The sequence below is a fragment of the Osmia bicornis genome, chromosome 11 (genome assembly GCF_907164935.1).
Source record: "Osmia bicornis bicornis chromosome 11, iOsmBic2.1, whole genome shotgun sequence".
NCBI lineage: Eukaryota > Metazoa > Arthropoda > Insecta > Hymenoptera > Megachilidae > Osmia > Osmia bicornis.
This window is the reverse complement of record NC_060226.1, coordinates 4,167,805-4,182,885: the sequence shown is the minus strand read 5'-3', so window position 1 is coordinate 4,182,885 and position 15,081 is coordinate 4,167,805. Positions and strand designations below refer to the sequence as shown.

The following is a 15,081-nucleotide window of genomic DNA, read 5'->3' as shown; positions in this document are numbered from 1 at the left end:
TGAAGTACCCTTTATAATACAACAGAAACTAACAGGAAAATATTTAATCGAAAAGTGGATTAGATTCTATAGTATCTTGAGGTGAACTTGAAGGGTTCGAAAAAAAAAAAAAAATATGTGTCAGAATGCTTGAGCATGACCGTGGGAGTGAATGATCCGTGGAAAATTCTCATTACATAGCATAATTGAAAAAAAGGGTATAAAAGATGTGGGATTTCTAAAGATATCCCGTCGACACGTCGCGTAAAAGCTGGTTTTTACTCGCCTCGTTTCGCGACCGCTGATATTTTGACGCTGAAACTCAGCCCGTGATCCCCCGGAGAAATAAATGGAATTCTACTGAAAGTGTTGCGCGAGCCACAAGAATCTCTTCCATCGTGTCTGTCCCTGTCGTTTCACGACAATCTTGGAGGATCTTACACCCAAATTTGTTTACCCAGACCGTAGACAAACATCTCTGTCGTTGGGTCGCGCGATAATATTTTTTTTAAATCATCGATTTATTTTCAATGAAAACAACGAACGTTGAATATTTCGAAATCGAGTTTTTTCACGATAAAAAATATGAAATAGATTGATGGTTTTCAGGATGATGTAGTTTCACTGGATAACAGAGTACAGCTGGTCGAAAATTCTCACTGTTTTTCAATGGATCATATTTGTTTTTTATTACCTTTGTACTCTGTATTTCGAAAAATTGGTTGAAAATATTTCCAAAGCACCGCGTATACAAATTTTGATCGCTCGAACGATTTACGGATTATGCAGCTTCGGATATGACATTTTGTCCTCCGTCTCCCCAATAATTTATCCATCCCCTTCCAAAAAGATGCGGATAAACAAGCAGGTAAAAAACAACCGACACAACTTTCTCATCATCCCGGGCCAATGAAGCGCATAAAAATATCACGGAAACTTTGATCGTTCAAACAGCGTCGATTCTAACATTCCCCGAGGCTCGTTAGCCGACCGCAGGTTACAACTAACGAGTTTCAAGGTTTCCCTCACAAATCATGAACGCGACCTCGCTGGTAGGCCTTATTAAAGCCGCTAATAAGGTCATTTGTTAGCCCTGGGACGGGAACAAGCGTGCTGAAGACGTTTTCTCGGGAAATTTCAGCCGTCTTTACGCGACATCGAGGCTTCTTCTTTTTGCAAAGGATCTCGAGGGTACGTCGATGGTCCCCTCGTGAAATACCACGAAGAGATGCATATATTTTTACGATGTATCTCCCTTGCCACCGGATCTGATGATTTTGATCGACGGAAATGAGTCCGCATCCCAGAGGAAACGGAGAAGAATCATGAGAAAAAAAATAGGTAAAAAAAGGATCGTTCATTCTCGAGCATGACTTCCAGACTTCCTTCCGACGATATCTTGCGAGAAAGTTCCTAATATTTTATCGGGAGACGTGCGGGAAACTGCACAGTGAATATGGAAAAAGGGAAAAGTATTCGCGGAACGGGAGACAAATTATTTTCAGTTCAAATAGAAAAGAGGTAAAAAGCAGGAGGCAAACGGCGAAGTAAATTTCCGAGTTTTTGTGAGCCTTTAAACGAGGTGAAAATTTTCCTCACTGAGTCGAGGAAAATTATAATTAAAGCCTTTTAGCCGTGTTCCTTTGCGAATTAAGAGTCAACAGCTTACGGACGTATCGCTTTAAAGAGGTGCGTTGCCTCCTACTTATCATCAACTTTCATGAATGCTTATTTGCGCTATCTGTTAATCCTCCAGAGATGATATTAGGTTAGGCATTGAAATTTCTAAAAGAATGGCTTTGGAAATAATAGCTGAACAAGTATTTCTTACCACCAACCCCTATTCAAAGGAGAAAACTAATTAATTCAACATAGATGCAGAAAGCACGTTATATAAACAGCCATCTAATTACGAAACGTTTGAACGCATATACATATATCTAGAAACGAATGAAATATGTATGTTCTGATCGCACTATCTCTCATTTGCATCGTCTTTAGACACGTAAAATTCGTTTCGACCTGTTTCAGCAGAAACACGAAATTAACTGCACATACTATGAAAATATTCGCAGCTGAATACATGTAGATTTACCTCGTTGCAATTCTACCAGGTGAGAATAATAGCCTTAGAGATGAGAAATTACAATTTACACGACAGAACAGGGGGTAGTCGTGTTTTGGAAGAGAATTTCGCGAGCGATGTTCGTGAATCATCTGGGAAGATACAAGGGTATCGATCGTGGAAGAACGGAAACGGATGCTGCGAATTCCGGCCGCGGTATCGTGATCTTGAACTCGACCACGGTTGTTCGAATTCACGATGGAACTTTTCACTCATCGATTTATCCGTTTTTACCCCAAGGCCTACCCTGCGTTCGTTTATTTATAATTCCCTCGACTCCCGATGCAGATTCCACGCGAGACATTCCATGATATGATCGATGATATCCTTTGTTGCTGGTAATTTTAAATAAATTATCAAATAACTCGAAGGTGGTTGCAAATGACAATACAAATTAGGATTATGTAGATAGAATTACAGGAGAACTAAATAATTTTAGTATGGTATTAAAATTGAAGAAATATAGACAATTTAAAATTTAATATTCTAGTTGAAATTCACAAAAATGAACGTTTCAGATTACGACTCTGGGGACAAAAATACGAGCCTCCCTGATAATAATTAATAAACGAACGAAACGTATACTGGTATCTGTTTCATCCTCGTTATTAATTTACGCGTACCGGCTGGTATTAATAAGCATGGCACAGGCATCGATGCTGTTTCGGCTCGAATGAACCCAGAATTGCGCTATTTTACCTGAAACACGATATCCCCTTGTAACGTTTCCATAACGTTATCGTGCAAATAAGTCGTATATTACAAAGTTAATCGAAGCGCCGTGTAAGTACAAACCTGCAACACTTGTCAAGTGGAATAAACACGTTGCAGTAGATAATTAATAAGTCGATATTTATTGAATGAATTCAAAGTAACATCATCTCTCAGAAGAATGTATTTTTTTAAATTCATAGAAAATACCAAACATTTCATTTTGATACATCTACAACAATTGACTCTATAAATGTAGATCCAACGTTTAATCGATTAAACGTTGAAACTCAACAAAAATCTCATTGTGCGAGTTTCCTTTTTGACTTTAATTTGCGAACTAACCACTTGCAAGTTGGTACTCGAGAAACGAAGAGGAAAAAAAGAACGGAACAGGAAACAAAAGGTTTATGCATAATTCAGACAACCTGCTATTTTTCCACGACTCATTTGCACGTTTATATTCCTAACCGTAGAAACCTAATAAATTTAATTCGAAACGAGGAACACGGTGGTGCTCCGCGCAACAAAGCTTCTCCTTGATTTACATGTTCTGCTCTAAATAACGAATCCATTACGTCTCTTGTTCACTTTCTCGGAGTTTCGTTTACGACGTGTTTATTTATTTCTATGTAGATCAATTTCAACAGAACACTGAAGTTAAACATACGTTCAAGCAGACGTTTAAACGAACTATGTCTTTGAATATTCGTTTCGTTTGCATACGACGTTCCAATAGCTTCGAACGGATATTAAAGATTATGGATAACTCATCGCTCCAAATTGAAAAAAAAAGAAGAAAAAACTTGGAAAATTCCACGATAGGCCTGACCGAGCTTGATCGAGGATTTAATTCCTAACTTTCCCAACGACTTTATTGTCATCCCGGTCCGCTTCAAGCGTTCCCTTTTAGCTGAAATTCAATCGCACGCGATCCTTTCAACCGCGAGCAAAAGATCTGCAAAGGGCTTCGGAAACCGCTGAAATCTAATCAATTTTGAAGAAAAACGAGAAAAGTGCTGCTCCGACGAGAATCGAATGGATTATTAATTTTTATAGAACATGTACTCTTTAATTCTTTTCTCGTTCACTTACATTCTGCTTCAAAAGATTCGCGATTTGTTTCAACCTATTTGAAACTTTTGCGGGGAAAATTAGCAGAATTTTCAGAATTATCATATATTGGAAATTCAATTCACGACCTCTTCGCATATTTTACTCCGAAATCGTGGAAATTCTATCGCAAAGAAATTATCATAAAAATGATTAGATTATTGATCGAAAAGGTTGCATCATACCATTGAAAATTTTTACTTTATTATTTTAATAACTGTTATTCATGAATATAAACTGTAAAAGTAGAATGATCTCAATTTTTAGATTACAGATTATACTTTGTATTGCAAGTAGCAGAGCTCAAGATAGCAGAGTGCATAAGCCACATCGTGTTACAATGATATCTTCAACTGTGATTAATGATCACTTCCACCTTCTAAATCGTAAATTTCAATTCGTGGGACTAATGAATCGCGGGTTCATTAAGATTTTTCGATACGTCCTTGGACATTGGACGAATCGCGTGAAACGACATTAACGGTTCGAGGCGTTAAACATGAGCAAGGTTTTAACAGGTAACATTAATCAATGAGATTTTATCGAGTTACGATGAAATGCAAATTTAATGGGGATGCTATTACACGTCGAGTTGAATTAGATTGACGTGATCGAATGCAACAATGAAATGGCAATAGAGTATTTTCCATATCAATGCCTCGATAGACGTAATTTAGAATCATTTCAAATAGTCAATTATCCTTTCGAACGTTCTGATCGTGATTAAAATTTTAATCACTTCCTTCTAGCAGATTCATAAAATTATTTCTATCGATGCAATAGGAAATATTATAAAAACAGACTGGAAGTTTCGAAGAACTCTCTTCAACTATCGCAAACGAACCTTTGGAAGTAAGTTGAGAAGTCGAGGAGCATTGATTATTTCTTATCTCGTTAGAACTCACAAAGAAACTCTTAAATAATTCTACTGATAATTAGAGAATTCATTTACTTCCAAATTGATAGATCCTTTCAAATGAAAGTCCGATTCCTTTCATACCCGAACGAAGATCGATCTAGCTAAAATGTAGAGCCTGTAATTTCCGCGAGAAGAAAGCTTTGAAAGTTCAAAGAGTCAACAAGGTGGCTTCTTTTCGTCTCGACGTACGCAATTTTTAGGGCTGAAACAACAGAAACCCTTGAAACTTGTAGCATCAAAGCGATGCTATGTTTCTCGAGGATAAGACGAGAGGCACTTTGAACTTTCTTCTATAGGATCAGGGACATTCTCGCTCTCATCTGCTCTTCAGGGTGCTTCGAAAGTCCTCAGCAATAGCGGAGACCTTCTGCATTCAGCAAAAAACCATAGCTACCAGTGCTGGGTAAAAATAAATCGTCCCATCTTAAGCTCTGCGCCCTTACTCTCTTATTCTTTCTCTCAGACGTTGGCAAAATTCAATTTCTTCCATAAGACGAACACAGAGTTGACTGACAAAAACTTCATACTTCCTTTTCTTTTTTTTTTAAGAGAAGGAAGAAGAAAATCGAAAGTCGAGTCACCGAAGAGGACGTGATTTTTCAGTTTTCTTATTGCAAATAGAAATTTCCTATTCCCAAAAGGCTACTTCTTTCCCGAATCAAAGACTTCAAGAATGATAAAAATTCCTTCTACTTAAAAGCAAAAGGATCTTTCTCTTGCTTAATAATATAGCTAGTAATTTTGTTTATTTTTAGTATACCTAAAACCATACAACAGCGATCGAAATTCTTTAAATTTGAATTCGTTCTCCGTTTTCCCTAGTCAAACGTCACAGAAGTTATTGGGCCGTTCTCACAATCCAATGCAATGGATTTCCATAATCTTGCCGCTTTCTATTTGCTTAGAAACGCACAAAGGGACACTCGATCCTATCAATCCTAAATGGATCGAACCGTAAATATCGTTTCCATTACAAACGTTTCAGGAATCCTGTTGGATTTTCCAAAGACCTTTCTCTAAGTAAATGTTGGGAACAATAGAAGCGTTCTTTCATTGCAAAGGGTAATTCGTAGAAAAATCAACCCAGGGTAAATTTGATTTGAGATTTCTCTGTTTGCGTTTGGTTTATCGGTAACCCAATAATAATCGATGATACTCGTTATGCTGGGGCACGATTTCGCGATTAAAAGTCAGCTTCCATTTCGCCGGACGTCTCTCCGGATGAATAAAGTGAGCCACGCTTCTGTCAGCTTTGCTCGCGAATGCCACGTTTACACGCATCCCGTGGGATCCGCTTGAAATTGTTGCTCTCAAAGCTCGGTCTGACGTTCATAAATTCAACCTGGTTCAATTTAAATGCATACGCGTGTTTGCATCTATTACTTTCATTATTTCATCTGCTGCATACCGTAATTCGTGTTTGCGGAACGTTCGTTTCGAAATTCGGACGGCTCGTTTAAAAATCTAATTTAGAGACCGGAATCTATCAAAATAAGTGATTTATGATCTAACGATTAACATTTTAAATGAAAATATTATCGAAATATGGTAACTCTTTCATTATCTACATCTCTGCCGTCTTTTATACGTACATATTATGCTTATAACAGGCGTATCTCATTTACACGTGGTACGTGGCGCGATTTTTGAAAGCACTTTTAAATTTTACGGCCCGGTCAGCAATAAATTCTGTTCTGGAGGTTGGAGTAGTAAATTATAAAACTCGCTTTTATCTCGCGGAAGGAGGATGATTCGCTAGCAGAAGCATCGAGAATTTACCTATGTTACACAACGTAAAGTTCTATTCATCAACGAATTCAATGATTCATCCACGTTCGAAATTTATTTTTAACCGGAGGAAGAAAAATTAACTCCGTTGTTCGTTTCGCTTGCGCTTTCATTCTACGACGCTTGAAATATGCGACATTTTTTTCATACTGTAGAATATTAAATACTAAATAAGTAAATTCCGTCTGTGAATTCAGAATAATCGAGAGTATAGAAAATTTTTGTGCTATTTGTAAGAATAATAAACCAAACGTCGAATGGGCGGTGTGAGAGCATATTTTTGAAATACATATGTTATCCTATTTGGTTTTGTTTGAAAAGCAAGCAATATATCGTGACGCACGGTGTATTGCAGCCATACCGCGATTATCTCGCCACAGTTACAATGTGCTTTCGCTTCTTTTCCAAAGATAAACAGAGCTTTCAACGTTCGTTGAAGAAGCGCGCGTGTTAACATCATTTCCCGTGCGATCGCGTTCGAAATGTAAAAAACATTGAAGCGTGTTTACAGAATGCTTAAACTCAATTTCGAGGTCTGTCCATGAGCCGTGGTTAAAAAAGAAAGAAAAAAAAATAGAAAAAAAAGAACAGAATCGATGGCGAAATAAATCACGGCATTTCAATACAGAAATAGAACACAACCGAAGTGGTTGGAAATAACTTCGGATGTTCATTATAATATTTCATACCACTTTTACGGTAAGTAGGTATTGCAAGAGTTGGTTGAATAAAAAAAATAAATAAAAACATAATTAGAAATATCGATATTCTTTTTAATCCTGAATCGCCAGTGGCCGGGTCAACCATAAGTCAGACCTAAGGAAAATTTCAACTTTAAATTGCGATCCAAGGGTGAAAAAGAAACAGTGTTTCTAACAGGAGACACAAATAGCCCTTTTCATTCGACAGGACATAAATCATTTTTAACGATATCGAGTCTCGCTGGCTATTAAAATATATTATAAATTGTAAACTTTGACAGGATCGTTTTTGTTACAAATCCTTCGATTCGATGTAAGAAATAATTTTTCTTTTAATGGAATATCGAAGTTTCCTCGCAGAAAAAAGAAAGTTTATTGTTCGAGTATTTGTTATTTCAACGCGAAAGTACGTATTAACCTACGAGATATCTTTGATTGGTCTAAAGGGAAAACTTGAGAAAGTTCAAAAGTTTGATCAATGCTGAGAGGATGTTTCCCGTAAAGAGAGAATCCGAGGGAAAAACGAATTACAGGGTGACACAATGAACGAAGGGAACAACAAAAGATCGGAAGTTCCTTATTTTAATAAACAGGAATTTCGAATTCGTTCCGATGCATCGGTAACTTTATTAGCTTCACTCTTTTATACTAAAATCCATCGTGTTACTTAATTAGGATATAACAGGCCGATTCTTAGAGAATAATTTCTGCAAACAACTTCCCTTGTACTTTTATCTCCACCTTTCCCTGGTATAATGATGCGTTCAACTTCAATTCACGCGAGTTTATGTCCGCGATTAGTAATTCAACATTCATCAATTTCTCCTCGTTGGTAGTCTCGATAACTCATCCCTGCACCTCTATATCTACCCTCTCCCCCTATATCAAGAATAAATTTCTTCGGTCGCCAGGGAACAGGTTCATTTCTTTCTTACGGCCAACGTTCATGGGAGAAATATATTCCGTTCGCTTTATCGTTATCACGTCTCCTTTTAGGGGCTGTAATCCAACGAATAAAAAGTTCACTCGTTTCACTTATCAATATATCTTCCTCTCTTTCTCTCTCGTCGAGTAGCGCGTAAAAGTTGCTTCACGTTGAATTATACTATTTCTGTTCTATTGTATTACCATCAATCCCCACTTGGAATCTGTTAATCCATCACGACTGTCTTCGCACCGTTTCGTACCTTTTTGTATTATGATAATGATGCTTTAACTTGTTCGTAACTTCTACGAGGACTGATATAAGAAAGCAAGAATAAAGGAAACACGATTTCATTTATCATTCGCAATTGAAAAATGATATCCATATTCTCTGTGTAACTATAAAGGTTAGCTATAAAATCTCTGTTATAATAGGGCCGAGCGGTGAAACGTTAAATAATGCATTTCTTCGCCTTACGTTCGTGCAGCTGGATAAATGACATGTTTTCAAGATCGTTTGCACTCTTTTCAGCGTTAACCATGCTACATGCTACGCGCAGTATTTCATTGCTAGTTGCATACGTGGCGCAAAAGCCTTATCTATCCGTGGCGGTCGTTAATAAATTCCAGCCTCTTTTCCAACCACTCTTGAAGGACATTAACCCGAAAACTGGCCGCGATAAATTATCCCCAACTAAACGGTTCTTAATTAACCCACCCTCGAACCCCGAAACAGAGGCGCGCGTGTGACTGACAGACATGTGTACAAGGTAGTCCATTTTAATCTAAAGATCATCGATTTAAGCATCAAATTTCCATGAGAATTTTCATTAATGTGCTATAATTCACTATGAGAATTTAACAATTGTTATCCAAATTTTAATTATTATTTCAACCAATTGAATAGACAGTTTTTGTGATGGATTGTAAATTTCATTTGTTTTGGAAAGTATATGTAAATATATAAATGATTAGATATGTCGTTAATGGACCACCCTATATACTTTCCCATTTTGTAGGAATGTATTGATTCGCCTAGCAATTTTATCTAGCTCGGTATCTGCTATCAGATGTAGATTATCACAACACACAGTGTGTTTTATTTCAACCTAGTATTTACTTTCCTTAGAATAGTTTATATATAAAATTGGAAATCATAAAAACGATGCAGTTTTGAGATCTGACCAGAAATATTACATGCATGTTACAATGAAAAATTTTGATATATCTTCAATATTTTCTAAATGTAAACTGGACCAACATTCATTCTCTTATCGTTAGTCTATGTAAAGTGAATATGTTAAAATTTAATTGCTTCTTCCTCTGGTGAGATCCAATAATATGCAAATGAAAAGCTACTCATTCCAATTTTGAAACGCGTCAGAACTATTGAAGGCGCATTTCCATCGATCAGTTTAGTCAATTAAAAGAACCAAGCTTAGCATGACGTTCTAGAACGCATCAAAACTGCACGCCAACGCGAGCACACACGAAGGTGCGTGCTTTCGTGTGCGAAAACAAACGCGGAAATTAATTTCATGCAAAGTAACGCGGCTCGAGTACGCCACGAGGTGGTGATCGTACGAAACGAAGGATCAAGAGTCGAGCGCGACCGATAGTGCGAGTGGAGTGGGGGGAAGGGGGAGTCAAGGCGGGTAAGAGGTACCAACGTAACGCTCCAAAAAGAAAATCTGTCATGCGACCCGACGCGGTTTATTTTTCCGGGCAAAGTCTCGCGTGCCAACGATGCCGTGGCGTACATTGAACTCTTACCTTAGCCGTCCCTCTGCATCGAGTCAACTGCCAGCCACGTTCATCGGTCTGCGAAACAACGTTTCTCCGGATGCATCTCCTCTCCTTCGTCGTGACGCTCAAGTCCTTTGGGAGAACGATCCTTTTCGTGGTCGTCTGTCACTCGGTTCTCACGAATTACGCGGCAAGATACAACTTTCTGACAACGCGTACGCACATGAAAACTCACAACACTGTTCGCCGGCTTTCCACTAGAACGCGTATCTCCATTGAATGGCCTCTCCCTCCCGGCGTGTGTGCAACAACAATTTGCCGCGTGAAACGAATCGCGCAGTGTGTTTGGATCGCGATAGAATAAAACACCGACGAAAAACAAACGGAGAGGGAGAGCGAGAGAAGGGCACGCGTTTTACTAAACCAACCGGCCGACAGGACACACCACGACAAACTGAAGACGAGGGTGGAAAACGTGGTTGCCGTCGCGACCGCCTCGTGCGTAGTCGGCCGGCTTCGGTATGTTTCGTGTAACGCCATCTCGCTCGGCCTTTCGGGGCCTTCGCACTCGTGTCGGCGCCATTCGGGTCACGTGGCATCTGTGGGGTGAACGACGCGTCATTGTCTCTCTGCTGCTCGCTGTCTGCTTCTACTTATTTTGTTCTTGTGTGTGATTGACTTGGAAAATCGTGACAGTTGGAAGGAACTATCAACGAAGATATGTACAGGTACTGTGTTACGTTAAAACTTATATTAATTAGTGGTAAATACGATTTGTTTGTGTACATTGCGTGCACGTGCGTATATGCCAGCTTACCAATTTATAAATCAAGATTTCACGCGATTTTTACACGAATCTATTACCAATGTCAGATTGACATTGATGTTGATTGATCTTGTTACTTTAAACGCAATGTGGTACAAGTTATACATCATATTAAGACAGTTTGGTGTATTGGCAAGGAGTTTCGAATCGTCCATGTTTGTATACCGATTATACGCATGCGCGCCAATATTTGAAATGAAAGAATTCGCTTAACACGTTGCGGATAAATACGCGATTTTATACTTGATATTAAATTACAAATATGACAATACTGAATTTTATTAATGAACAATACTGTAGTTATTAATTATTAACGTGAATATTGGTTAGGTAACTTCGAATTAGATACATAATACTACACCCGTCATGAGTAGTCATAAAGATTATTGATCATAAAAATTGCATTAATCACTTAACATCCAGGTACGTAATATTACGTTGACATGCTTTTAAATAGGGATCTTAAGTGGTTAAATTACGAATTAAGACTTTCTTATTTCTCTTTACGAGCCGTATTAGCTAATCGAGTTTCCACTTTTAAACCAATGTCATAAAAACTTCCGCCATAATTTACGGTTCTCGTAAATGATCTCGTAAAGGTGCTAATGATCTTTGCATCTTTCGATAGTTGCCGATATTTTGCAATGCACTAGACGTGTACTTTTTACCGTTTCGGTTTTATGGAAATGAATCGCCGTATTTTGAGGCACGCGTCACGTATGCTTTGCTCTAACGGCTATTAATATTCGTTGGAAAACTCATGTTAGAAATATTAACTAGAGTAGCATTATATCAGATTTAAGAGCCACTCTGAACGATCGTGTTTCACGGTTATTCGTGGGCTATATTCTTCTCTTTTCATCGCGAATTATTCGAATAAATAACATTTCGGGATGAAGCAAAACCGGAAGTCACGTGATACCGAAAGATTTCCCGATAAACTAAGGAAAGCAGCACCTGTGCGAAACGAGGTTTGCCAGGATTTCTGAAAATACTGAATCTGTTAAATCGACTCGTGTATATCTACATTGAATTCTAAACACATCACCTTGGGATAAAGTTCCATACGTTTAATACTATAAACCGCTTGTATAGCAAAGCGATTAGAATAATCTGGATTCTTGTAATCCTCGACAAGATGATTCGCTCAGATTTGTCGTGTATCTGAATACGTATAAACACGGACTATTGTTGCAATAATGATAAAGCTGGAAATTTCTCTTGTGCGAGACTAAACCGTTTCTGTGCGAGCTATTGTTCTCGTAAAAATCTATTTTCAGAATTAATTAACACGTTGAACGAGGAGCCAGTTTTGTGTAAATTGTTCTCGGTATTGGAATGAAAATTTTGTTACGTGATGAGCATTCTGGTGAAATATTATATAAAATGATTTTATGTTGCAACGCAGAATTGCAGAAATATTAATTTAGATTTGTTTCGCGTAATTTTTCTAAAATTGATATCGTCGGTTAACGATGACTCCTATGGCGTTTAACGTGTGAACAGATATCTGTAATCCAAATTTGTAAACACGAACGGCGTGCCAGAACTTCCGAGAAATTAGAAGTGTTGACAAAATTGAAATATCAATGCGAAGGTTCGTATCATCACGCGATGTTCTTCGCGATATTACTTTTCATATAAACATATATTTTCGCAACTCTCACGATTTTAGATTTTAGCATGAAAGATATATAGAGAACGCTTTCATGTAAGATGATAAAATTGTGTATTAATGCAATTTTGTATCGAACAATCTAGCGGTGTATACTCGAAACTTGCTGTTTAAGCGATGAAAGTGAGAAACAACCATCCCGGGAGTAATTCACGGGCGTTAGCCAGTAAACTGTGAACTAATCGTTTATAATAACTACAACTTTTCCGTGGTGAAAGAATAAACGCGAAACGACGTCGGGAATAATTGAAGATAGAGCGTCATAGCGAGGAAGCTTTTATCTTTGAAACGGCATCGAGTTTCATTAAAGCAACAACATTCTCGTTAGAACGCAAGAACTGTCGTGAAGAGCACTCAAAGCACTCTCCTTGGAACCGCTTGTAAACAAATTATAAGCTTACCGTTTTCTTGGCTACGAGTACACCGGGACGATATATCTGTTTGAACGAAGTTTCTGTAATGATTAAAAACTTTTTCTAATTACTTGGCCTACAAGACGTTCTTATTTCTGGAATATTTATCAGAAGTTGAAGGTAGATATTTGCAAAGAAGTATAAATCCAAGTTTCGTTTGATAATGACTATGAATTATGCCAGGTAATCGGATTCGATTATTGGATTTCACTTCTGGAAAAAAAGGGTTGATCATAACTTCATGATCGACTTCTGATTATTATTACTTTTATGTTTAAGAACTGATAGATCTAGAATTTAGTTAAAATACCAGGGATTTAGTACAATCGTAATTTCCAGTAAAAAATAATTTTTCTCCCTGAACTATGGCCAGTCAGACATGCTAGAGTCGAGAAGGGATAAAAGACAGGTATTCCATGAAATCCGTGAGCGAGTTTTATCGATATCACGAAACACGATCGTCAAACTTCGAAGCGACCTCGTTTACAGGCTGTGTACGCGGGACTCCCCTTTCGTGACAAGAGGAAGGCGTGCGAGTGCTTGGAAATTTGTCTTGCGACGGAAGCTTTTTCAGGACGAAGACTCGTCACGACCCGGATGTCAGGCTTCGTATAGGACGAACCTTGCTCTGCTAGATTGTCTGAGACGCGAAACTTGTGCCATTCTAACGATCAGCTTGCACACTCGTCTTTATTTACATTGCCATTGTCTTTAGTTACATTCAAATATTACCGGATAATCTTCCAAACTTCTTTATTAGCCAACCCGTATCTAAGATAAAAAATCTTAAGAAGGGGGCTATGGCATTTAGACTTTCTGTCACTTTTGTACAGGCCAAACGGTAAGAGCCATTGTGTTTAATGGGTCAAAATCTCAACGAATGGCCGAAATTTTTTTTTTTTTTGCCACTTCTGGTCTGACTGGAAATGGCCGAAAAAGGGTTGGCTCCAGAGTGAATCTCGCTCTAATTCATTTTAGCTTGTTTTTTAAACAAATTTTGTTCCCTGTTAATCGTGTGATTAAATTCATAGGCAGGTGATTAATTGTGACTGTCTAATATTTTTCTGTTCGAACCACATAAAGATGTCCGCTGTCGTAGGCCATTTAACCAGGTGTTGTAAGGCAAGCTCAAAGAGAGTCGTCGTGGTTGCACAAAAGTCGTGGTTGTCGAGAAGTAGCACGGAAGAAGGGACGATTTATGGTCATTAAATAATGTACCGAAATTTATTCGGTGGCTGTCGTTCCAGGAACTCTAGGCGTTAAATTTTCGAGGCACGAACGTGTGTCTGCGATTGCGATATTAATGGGCAGCGTGTAATAGGGATCCAATAGCTGGCCGTTCGCCAAGCATCGACTCGCCGCCTCGTTTCATCGCGAAATTCCTCGACCCAAGAAATTGCACGAGCTTCGTATCATCGTGTGTTGGCCAGGCCCGATAGTTTTCACGCGCGATTTTCACGCGAACTAAACGTACCCGAGAAAAGGATGTTGTCGGAATGGTTCGCCTCTTATCGTTAATCCTTGCGGATCGGTTCAATTTTTCTTACACCCTTATGCTTCGGTTCGCGATGGATGAAAGTAGGTAATACCTTCCTCTTTTATCGCGTTAGCTACCGTACACTCCACCCGCAAGAAGTTTTTCAAATTCTTTGAGGTGGTCTGTCTAAAATTTTCCCCATAAATTAAAAGCGAGAATCCCAGGCAAAGTAGTGGCATAAATTCTGCAGGGGCTATCAACGACTCGCTCACTGATAATTCTGTCATAAATCCAGACCGTGGTTCTGTTTGAGGAGGCGGAACGAGGGGGTAGGAAGATTTCTGGTAGAATCGTAGGCGAAATCTCGACGTTATCGCGGAACAGGGGGTGAAACTTTTCATCGGGCCAGGTCATTGGCCGACAATCGGGAGATACTTGGTCGGATAAAGCACGCGATGGCATTAGGAGCGAATTTAGTCGACGTTGCAGCAAATGCATTCTCCGCTTGCATATGCATTCATTCGCGTGACTATCTGGCTCTGTAATAAGTGAATTCGCTCGGTTGGCCCGAAAACTTGGCTGACAAACTCGTGGCAACGGGTGGTGGGCTCGTTCAACCCCGAAGTATGACCGTTTAACGGCACTATTTTCCCCCCAAGAGACCCGGTTTTTCGACAAAACCGC

General features: G+C 38.7%; 1 protein-coding gene across 2 annotated transcripts in view; it reads right to left on the bottom strand.

The window, feature by feature from the left end:
- The window catches only part of LOC114878955 (small conductance calcium-activated potassium channel protein), a 129,197-nt gene extending 118,678 nt beyond the window's left edge, over positions 1–10,519 (bottom strand). Inside the window, exon 1 of one of the 2 annotated variants that reach the window (XM_046287719.1) lies at positions 10,034–10,519. The gene's annotated coding sequence lies outside the window, so the exon portion shown is untranslated. The remainder of the gene's footprint in view (positions 1–10,033) is intronic. The other variant, XM_029193349.2, reaches the window with a different exon arrangement.
- Positions 10,520–15,081: the final 4,562 nt, after the last annotated feature.